We start from the raw sequence: 9,147 nt of genomic DNA on the forward strand, positions 1-9,147 counted from the left end.
AAAGTGGGGAACTGAAGGAATATTTTTTTATTTGCTTTGATTAAAGGATGACTTTTTTTTTAAACATGATAAAGTATATGTTAATCCAATATCTTGTGCATAGGAAAAATCAAATCTAAAAGAAAAAAATGAGAAATAAAATAAAATATAAGCAAACAACAACAAAAAGAGTGAGAATGTTATATTGTGATGCACATAGTTCCCACAGTCCTCTCTCTGGGTGTAGATGGCACTCTTCATCACAAGACTTTGGCCTGCATCATCTCATTGTTGAAAAGAGCCATGGCCATCTGAATTGATCATAGTATGATATTGATGTTCCCATGTACAATGATCTGGTTCTGCTCATTTTACTTAGCATCTGTTCATGTAAGTCTTTCCCAGCCTGTCTGATATCATCTTGCTGATCATTCTTATAGAACAATAATATTCCATAACCTTCATATACTATAACTCATTCAGTCATTCTCCAACTGATGGGCATCCATTCAGTTTCTAATTCCTTGCCATTACAAAAAGGGCTGCCACAAACATTTTTACACATGTGAGTCCTTTTCCCTCCTTTTTTTTTTAATGGTGCCAATTTAAATAGATATTATTCAGTACAAGAATTACATTTCCACTTGTTCATTACAGGACTGATAAAGTGCAATGTTGTTTACTTCTCCCTCTGTGCACATTCAGGTATTCAGAATGCCCAGATTTACAAAGTGCCTGAAATATTACCTTTTAGACTGCTATTTCCTTGGCTACAAATTTGAGTCCTTCAGTTTTTGGAAAGCTGTGTGGAATGCTCTTTCTTCTGGTACATTTAGTCAACCTCTTCAATGGTGGGTCCAGAAGAAGCACCTCCAGATAAGGCTGTTTCACCCAATGGGAACCCACCAGATATGCCTCCTGGTATAACCCTGCACTCTGGTACAGCTTAGTGATAATGGGGTTGCAGACCTTCTCCATTTCTTTCTGCTGATGCTCAGATTCTTCCTTCTCAGTAGTCTGGTTCTTATCCAGCCAGTTGATTATTTCATTACATTTGTCAAGACTCTTTAAGTTTGCCTTCACCAATTCTGCCCTGCAGTTTTTCATCTTCCATGATAGCCTTCATGTTGAAAGCATAAGATTCAAGAAATTCTTGGAAGACAGCTTGTCTCTCTGCTTCTCATCCTCAACCTTGTATTTCTCAGCCTCCTGGACCACATGTTCATTGTCTTCTTTGCTCAGATGATATTTCTCATTTGTGATAGTGACTTTGTTTTTCTTGCCTTTGCTCTTATTCACAACAGAAACATTAAGGATGCCATTTGCATTAATGTTAAATGTTACTTCAATCTGCGGAACCCCTCTGGGTGCTGAGAGGATCCCTATGAGCTCAAACTTGCCAAGCAGGTTTGTCATTGCTCTCTCATCCTCACAGACCTGAATAAGTAAACCAGGCTGGTTGTCAGAACAGGTGGTAAAGGTCTGCGTCTGCTTGGTGGGGATGGCAGTAATACATTTGGTCAGAACTGTCATAACTTCCCCGGGAGTTCCAATTCCAAGGGAAAGAGGGGTCACATTCAACAGCAGCAAGTCCTGCACATTTTCAGATTTGTCTCCAGACAAAATGGCAGCCTGGACAGCTGCACTATAAGCAACAACCTCATTACAATTGATTCTCTTGTTGAGCTCCTGAAGAAGTCTTGCAGAAGCTTCTGGACTTTGGGAATGTAGTGGAACCACCCCCCAGGACGATGACATGAATCTGTGATTTATCCAGCTTAGCATCTCCTAAGGCTTCTTCACAGGGTCCAGTGTGCCCCTGCGCTCTGAGACTTCGAGAGTGTGCTGAGACACTGTGGAGGAGGGGTGGCCAGGTCCCGAGAGACTCCAGCTGTTTGGGGTTGTATTCTTCACCTCTCCCCCCCCTCCCGGTGTTTTAGCTTCTCTGCTGGGCTGCTGACTCACTGTCAGGGCAAAGTATCCAATCCTGTAGCAAAGCTCCCCCGCAGAAATGGCGGAGATCACACCCCACCCCCTTCTGGTCTGCTCGACTGTGCTCTCACTGCTGCTGCCCGCCGCCTGCGCCTGATCTAAAACTATCCCCGATCTTGAGCAAAAACAGACCTTTCCTGGTGAATTTCAAGGATGGCTTCTCTTTGTAACTATTTGTGGGGTTTTTTTTCAGTCAAGCATTAATTCAGAGGCTTGTTATGAAATGAATTCTGAGAGAAAAATGCGGAGCTTACACAGCTGTGTGCCTCCTCTCTGCCATCTTGGCCGGAAGTTGATGTATAAAAATGCTGATAATTTATGTGGACTTGTTTTGTATCCTGAAACTCTGCTAAAGTTGAGAATTGTTTCTAGTAGGTTTTTTAGTTTATTCTCTACGGTTCTCTAAGTATACCATCATATTATCTGCAAAGAGTGATAATTTGGTTTCCTCATTACCTACACTAATTCCTTTAATCTCTTTTTCTTCTGTTATTGCCAAAGCTAAGATTTCTAATACAATACTGAATAGTAATGGTAATAGTGGGCAACCTTGTTGCACCCCAATCTTTTGGAATGGTTCTAATTTGTCCGCATTACATATGATGCTTGCTGATGGCTTTAAATAGATTCTACTGATCATTTTAAGGAAAACTCCATTTATTCCTATACTCTCTAGTGTTTTTATTAATAATGGGTATTGGGTTTTATCAAATGCTTTTTCTGCATCTATTGAGATAATCAAATAATTTTTGTTAGTTTGGTTATTGATATAGTCAATTATGCTAATACTTTTCCTGATGTTGAACCAGCCTACATTTCTGCTATCAATCCTGCTTGGTAATAGTGTGTTAGGCTGGGGATGACTTTCTGTAATCTCTTTGCTAATATTTTGTTTATGATTTTTGCATCAATATCCATTAGGGAAATTGATCTATAATTTTCTTTTTCTTTTTTCACCCTATCTGATTTAGGGATCAGCACTATATCTGTGTCATAAAAGGAATGTGATTATATTCCTTCATTCCCTTTTTCAGATTGTTTGCATAATATTGGAATTAATTGTTCTTTAAATGTTTGGTAGAATTTACATGTAAATCCATCTGTCCCTGGAGATTTTTTCATAATGACTTGATTAATAGCTTGTTCTATTTATTTTTCTAAAATGGGACTATTTAAATAATTTATTTCTATTCTGTTAATCTGGGAAATCTATACTTTTGAAAGTATTACTCCATTTCACTTAGATGATCAAATTTATTGACATATAATTGAGCAAAATACCTCATCTTTATTGCTCTTAACAATTTGAGTTTCTTGTTCCCATTGTTCTTTGTTAATCAAATGAACAAAAGGTTTATCTAGTGTGGTTTTTTTTTTTTTTCAAAAAGACAACTCAGTTTTGTTTATTAATTCAATAGTTTTCTTACTTTCATTTTTTTTACTCTCCCTTTTTATTTTCAGAATTTAAAGTTTGGTATTTAATGTGGGTTTTTAAATTTGTTCTTTTTCTGGCTTTTTTAGTTGCAAGTCCAATTCAATGACCTTCTCTTTCTATATTTTATGCAAGTAAGCATCTCAAGATATAAAATTTCCCCTAATAACTTTCTTGGCTACATCCCGCAAATTTTTGTATGTTGTTTCATTGTTATCATTCTCTTGGATGAAATTATTGATTGTGTCTATGATTTGTTGTTTTACCCACTCATTCTTTTAGGATTATATTATTTAGTTTCCAATTATTTTTTGGTCTATTTTACTGTGGCCTTTTATTGCACATAATTTTTATTGCATTATGGTCTGAGAAAAATGTCTTTACTATTTCTTCCTTTCTGCATTTGATTTTGAACTTTTTATGTCCTATGGCCAATTTTTGTATATGTTCTATGTACTGCTGAGAAAAAAAGATATATTCTGTTCTGTCTCCATTCAATTTTCTCCAAAAGTCTATCATCCCTAACTTTTCAAAAATTCCATTTGTCTCCTTAATGTCTTTCTTATTTTGTAGTTTGATTTATCTAGTTCTGAGAGAGCAAGGTTGGGATCCCCTACTAGTATAATTTTGCTGTCTAATTTTTCTTGAAGCTTTCTTAACTTCTTCTTTAGGAATTTGGATGCTATACCACTTGGTGCATATAAGTTTAGCATTGATATTGCTTCATTATTAAGAAGAATGTAGTTTCCTTCATTATCTCTTTTAGTTAGATTTATTTTTTCTTTTGCTTGATCTGAGATCAGGATTACTATCCCTGCTTTTTTTTTTTTTAATTTCAGCTGAAGCATAATAGATTCTCCTTCAGCCTTTTACCTTTACACTAAATGTATCACTCTGCTTTAAGTGAGTTTCTTGTAAACAAATTGTAGGATTCTGGCTTTTAATCCAATCTGCTTATTACTTTTGTTTTATGAGAGAGTTTATCTCAATCCCATTCATAGTTAAAATTACTAACTCTGTATTTCCTGCCATACTTGTTTCTTACCTTTCCTTCTTCCCCTCCTCCCCAGTATTTTGCTTCTGAACATCGCTTCCCTCAAACATCCCTACCATCTTACAGCCCCTCACCCTTTCTTATACTTTTGCTCTTCTACTTCTGTTGGCCTCCCCCTTCCTTTCCCTCTTCTCCTCCTACTTCCCTATTGAGTGAAACAAGCTTCTCTGTCAAGCTAAATATATCTGATACCCTCTCTTTGAGCCAAATCTGATGAGAGTAATGCACATCCCCTTTCCCTCTTTCCCTCAATTGCAATAGGTGTTTTTTGCCTCCTCATTAGATGTAATTTACAAAATTTAAACTCAATTTTCCTCTACTTCCAGTAGAATCATTTTTCCTCCTCTATCTTTTTTTAAATCATCAGAAAAAAATTATACCTGCACCCTCTAAGTATACCCATAACAGAGATACAGATCTCTAGAATTAAATATATCCTCTTCCCATATAGGGATATAAGCTTTTTAACTTTTAAAAGTAAGTTAATTTTTTTTTCCTTTTTACCTTTTTATGCTTCTCTTCAGTGCTGTATTTGAAGATCACATTTTCATCAAAAATAGATGAAATTCACCTTTTTCATTGATAATTCATCTTTTTTCCTGAAAGATGATGCTTAGTTTTGCTGGATAATTGATTCTTGACTGCAATCCAAGTTTCTTTGCCTTTCGGAATATCAGATTCCATGCCCTTTGATCTTTTAAAGTGGAAGCTGCTAGATCTTGGATAATCCTGATTGTGGCTCCTCAATATTTGAATTGTTTCCTTCTGGCTGCTTGCATTATTTTCTCCTTGATTTGATAATTCTGAAATTTATTTAGGTTGTTCCTTGGAGTTTTCATTTTGAGGTCTCTTTCAGTGAGACTTTTGATTTCATTTTACTCTCTAGTTCTAGAACATCTGAGCAATTTTACTTTATGATTTCCTGAAAGATGATGTCTAGGCTTTCTAGACATGTTTTTCAGAAAGTCCAATAATTCTTAGATTATCTCTCTTAACCCTGTTTTCCAGGTTTTCCAGGTCAGTTCTTTTTCCAATGAGATATTTTATTATTATTATTTTTTTTATTTTGTTTGACTGATTCTTGAATTCTTATTGAGTCATTCACTTTTATTTGCTGAATTCTAATTTTTAGTAAATTATTTTCTTCAGTTAGCTTTTTTATCTCCTTTTGCATTTAGCCAATTGTGGTATTTTGTTCATTGCATTTCTTTCCCATTTCACAAATTCTGATTTTCAATGAATTGGTTTCCTTTTCATATCTATTTTTATAAGGAATTATATGCTTTTCTCATTTCATCAAGTCCATTTTTAGGGAGTTTTATTCAGATAATTTCTTGTTTTCCTTTTCCATACCCTCTTGCAAAGATCTCATTTTCTTTTCCCATTTTTCTTTTAACTCTCTTTTAATATCCTTTTTTAATTCTTCCAAGAGAGCCTTGTGAAATGGGGACCAACTCATATCACCCTTTGGGACTTCATCTGGAGATGATTTGCATTTAGGATTTTTAGGGTTTGAGATCTGTTCTTCTCTTTCTCCATAAAAGATGTCTATGATTAGAGTTCTTTTTGCTTTTTTGCTCATTTTTCTTAAAGGTTGAGGTCTGCAATTAAGGCAAAGGCACAGGAGCCACTTTAGTTTGCCCTGGGCCAAGTATTGCTGACTGACTTTCAGTTCTGGGTAAGCACAGCCAGGTTCTGCTTTCTACAGAGATCAAAGGCTCACAATTTGCCTTTTATTTGCTTTTGGGTGTCTTGCAACAAATCTGCTTAACCACTGGCTTGCAATCAGGACAGAGTAGCCTAAGAGCCTCATGGTAGAATATCCTGGGCACAAATGTTGCAAAGCCCTGGGTCCTGACTTGGTTCCCTGTCCTGGGCTCCCTGGGCTGCAGTCTGGGCTCAGCAGCTTCTCTTTCTGCCTGATTGACACAGACATTTTCTGAGTTCTTGCAAAATATCTTCTTTTGAAATTTGTTGTACTCCAAATATTTGTGAGCTCTGTCACTCCAAAACCAATTCACTAGATTAATTTGCTGTTAATTTGAGGGAAGCTTGGGGAACATGACATAGAAAAATGTCTGATATCCACCATCTTGGATCTGTCCCCATAACTTCAAATATATAGAGAATTGAGACAAATTTTTTAAAGTTATTCTCTAACTAACAATCATCAAAGAATATAAACAAGTTTTCAAAACAAATCAAAGCATTCACAGTTGTATGAAAAACAAAGTGCTCTAAGTCACTCTCAATGAGAAAAATGAAAATGAAAATAACTGTGAAAATCCTCTTCACATCTATCAGATTGACTAACTTGACAGAAAAGAAAAATAATAAATGTTGGAAAGTATGTGGAAAAATTGGAGCACTGAAACACTTTTGGTGGAGTTATGAACTAGTCCAACCATTCTGGAAAACAATTTAGTACTATGCACAAAAGGCTATAAAATTATTCATACTTTTTGACCCAACAAAATTAATATTAGATGTGCAACTCAAGTAGATCAAAGAAAAAAGAGAAAGTTCTATTTTTGCAAACATTTTGTAGTATCTCCTTTTGTGATTGCAAAGGTTTGGAATCATAATGCTAAAGAAGCTATATATGGTCAGGGCAGCTAGTTGGTGTAGTGGATAGCACACCAGCCCTAGAGTCAGGAAGACTTAAGTTTAAATCTGGTCTCAAACACTTAACACTTCCTATCTGTATGACCCTGGGCAAGTCACTTAACCTCAATTGCCTCAGCAAAAAACAAACAAACAAAAACCTTTATATGTTCTTTTAACCAATAATCGTCTACTTAGTCTTTATCCCAAAGAGATCAAAGAAAAAGGAAAGGGACTTATTTATAAAAAAAAAAGAATTATAGCATTTCTTACTTTTTGGGAGTAACATGGCTAATATGGAAAAATTTTTTGCATGATTTCACATTTCTTGTATTTTCATTGAGTCAGGGAGGAAACTGAAGGAAGGAAAGAATTAAAAACTTGAAATTAAAACATGAAATTAAATGTTCAAAATAAATATATATCTTTTTAAATAAAAAAAAATTGCCAAGTGTTAACCAATATACTTTTACACCTATCACACTTCGTCATTCAATTGTCACAATTATCTCACTTTAATTTTCTTGATTCCTCTCAAAGACATTATTGCTATAGTCTCCCGATTGTTTTTTCTATTTTGATTCCCTCTTTTCTGCAAATGATGGCAAATGGACTTTCCAAAAGTACAAATTAGCTCATGGCATAGTTCTATTCCAGAAACTTCTTTAAGTTCCTATTGTTTCTAGGATAAAAGTTAAACTTTTTTTCAATTTGCCCCTAATCTTTCATTCTAGTCTGATTTCACATTCATGTCTAATTTCTGTCCCCTCTATATTATCATCTCATTGCTCACTACTATATCTTTTTTCCCCCCAATGTTGCTCATTGCAAGCATGCTATCCCTCTTCACCATCACATCTTGAAATTTTGAGATCCTCAGCTCTAGTGTTATTTCTATAAGAAGCTAGTTCCTCCTGATTAACCAAGTTCAATAATAAATATGTTATATATTTTATATTTTAAATTTAGATAGATAGATGGGCAGACATTTCATCTTTCAGGTAAGATTCGAATTCCTTAATTATTTCTCTAATGTAAAAAACAAACAAACAAACAAACAAAAAACACTAAATGGAAGTTGAATTGAAGCAAACATCCTATTTTTGAAATTCAAACAATTTATTCTATCTCAAAACAAATTCTTCATTAAAAATTAAATATAACTCAGGAGTTAGAATAAAGAACCTATTCTTTTGTTTAGTAATTCATAATCAAATGCCCCCCCCAAAAGATGAGAGTCAAACATTTTAGCATTTTAATTCTAGGAAAAAAGTGGCCTTTTCATTCTTCACAATGCCAATCACATTAAAGCTAATTTAAGATCAGTATCTATTTTCTTGAGAGCTCAAAAGACTTAAGTGAATTTACTGGTAACAAAATAAGTAAATGACTAGGTGTCATAGCATTGAATTCAGGAACCTTTTTAAAATTCTGCTTACTATACTAGTCTCAAAGATTTCAGAAGTTCCAGTACTACAATAAAAACTCAATTGTTTTCATCCCCATAAAAAGAAATTACATATCATTTAACTAAATAAGTCTAAAGGCTAAAGCTCTTCTATCATAGAAAATTCAGGGTGGTTATTTTCTTAATGATAAAGAATAGAAAGAAATAGCTTGAAAAGATCCAACAAATGGAATTAGAATTTGACCTTGGACATGTAACAGATTATGAGTTGATATTGTTAATTTGAATGCTTATTTTTTTTGTTTGTTTTTAAGAGGAATAATATCCTGAATCTATGTGGAGATAATGCAGTAGGAGCAAAGAAGCTTCAATAGGATAGCTTTTAACGTAAATAGTGGATAAATTTTATTGAACAATTTAAGAACTACTTGTTTGTAGGAAAGATTCATGCTAAATATCCTAACAAAGAGAGCACTCCCTAACTGATTAGAAATCACACTTTTGAACAAGAGTAGGAAATTAAGTTAGAAATTTGTGGAAATGTATCTAATCATATAATATTTTGGACAAGAAGAATCAAAAGGAAACAAAGAGATATAAATATGTTTTTAAATTCAATTTTAGGATTTTCTGAAATTGTAGATTTCCATATAGGTTGATGGTTGAAATCATTTAGCT

At 34.2% G+C, this 9,147-nt stretch overlaps 1 pseudogene; it reads right to left on the bottom strand.

The window, feature by feature from the left end:
- Window positions 1–811: 811 nt before the first annotated feature.
- Window positions 812–4,516, bottom strand: LOC127544988 (heat shock cognate 71 kDa protein-like; annotated as a pseudogene).
- Window positions 4,517–9,147: the final 4,631 nt, after the last annotated feature.

The sequence above is a fragment of the Antechinus flavipes genome, chromosome 1, assembly GCF_016432865.1.
Source record: "Antechinus flavipes isolate AdamAnt ecotype Samford, QLD, Australia chromosome 1, AdamAnt_v2, whole genome shotgun sequence".
Lineage (NCBI taxonomy): Eukaryota > Metazoa > Chordata > Mammalia > Dasyuromorphia > Dasyuridae > Antechinus > Antechinus flavipes.